Raw genomic sequence first — 1,818 nt, forward strand, 5'->3', positions numbered from 1 at the left:
CCACCTCAACTACTAACCACATTACTATTTTAAATTCATATATTTTATATTTTTGTATGAAAATCTTAATGCGGTTCACAGAATACATCTACTTACCAAGTTTCAACAGTATAGTGCTTATAGTTTCGGAAAAAAGTGGCTGTGACATACGGACGGACAGACAGACAGACAGACATGACGAATCCATAAAGGTTCCGTTTTTTTCCATTTGGCTACGGAACCCTAAAAATGACGCTCAAAGTTGACATTTTATTGCAAAATGTAAAGTTGGAGGGTGTTGAACACTTCAACTACCAAGCACATTACAATTTTAAATTCATATATTTCAATATCCTCATTATAGTTTCACTTCGTAAATCCGACGCTCTAAGATACCTAGCCAAATTCATTACTGATGTGGACAATACCTGACCTGAAAACGACCAACTACGATAGATATTAAATTGATGCGAAACTCGATTTTTTACCCTTCTCCAGGCATAGTACGATTTATCGACCACATACTCTCCAATAAAATTTCAACTTTAGCATTCCGATTTAAGGCTCAAATCAGATTGGACTTTCGAGAAATGTGACATGTCTTCAAATTAATCATCAAAGCCGGATTGTTTGGAATATATTTGTAATTTATGGGAAAACCTTGTAGATTGGTGCGGCCTGGGAAAGGGTTAATCAAAAGTAAACATAAACACAACTGTATTCTCTTCTATTTCTTCGTTGTCAGTGACATTAATTGAAGTCTCTCGACCATTATTCTGAGGGATAATAGAACAAGCACCATTTAGAGTATAGAGGAAAGTGGAATAAATAAGCTTAGGTACTCATTTCCCTATGATTTAGGGGACTTTTTTCTATTTCTATGTATTACTTTAAAATTGTTAGTCATGGTCATTTATTTGCGCGAATTCATAACATGTGCCCTTGTTGAAATTATTAGTTTATTTTCGCGTCATCCGTTTTCTATGAAATTATAATTAAATAATCTTAGTAAAACCCATTTTGTCGAGTGTTTACGAAAGTAATCTTACCTACGTACAAAATAACAATAAACCCAACGCCTACCTCGGTACTTAAAGCACAACTTAAGTAAGAACATTCATCGCTATTGTACTGTGTCGCTCAGAGTGGAAATATAATCTCTGCTTAATAATAGATCTGTTTGTATTAATTCTTGTTCCATAATTTTTTACCCGACTCATAACCGCGTCTTATTTACGTTTCGGTTCAAGTGACTCATATTCTTCTTTCCATCCTGTTACCCCCTGCTGAGGTGTAGGGCTCGAATCTTTTTCTATCACTGACTGCGGTCCTGGGCAGCTTGGGTAGCCTCTCCTACCCCATCCCCAATACACCCAGCTCTTGCTCCACAGAACGGCGCCAAGTATAGATTTAGGGCGACCATGTTTCCTTTTCCGGGCATCTTCCAGTGACTCATATGATACAACATAATCTCTAGCCAAAGGTTACTCTGGTTAAATACTGTTATGTTGTATGCCGAAATTGTCGTATGCCTTACTTCTAAAAAGAAAAAATAAAACCGCAGCCGGATTAAGTACTTGTTACCTGTAAACCTGTAAATTGAATACCTTAGTAAATATTTAATCCTAATATTACACCAGGATACCTGCATTACCTAATTGAGAAACTTGTCTGGTTAATAAATAAATGCCAAGGTTTAAAGAGTTAAATCGAAGGCAATTAACCCCATAGCACACCGTGTGCCATATATCTTCCAAGTTGAAGTCATTACCTACGTCTAATTCAGAACAACTGTAGTTTATCTAAACTACGCGTGGCTGTGCCCTCTTAGTCAATTTA

This window comes from Cydia fagiglandana, chromosome Z (genome assembly GCF_963556715.1).
Source record: "Cydia fagiglandana chromosome Z, ilCydFagi1.1, whole genome shotgun sequence".
Classification (NCBI taxonomy): domain Eukaryota; kingdom Metazoa; phylum Arthropoda; class Insecta; order Lepidoptera; family Tortricidae; genus Cydia; species Cydia fagiglandana.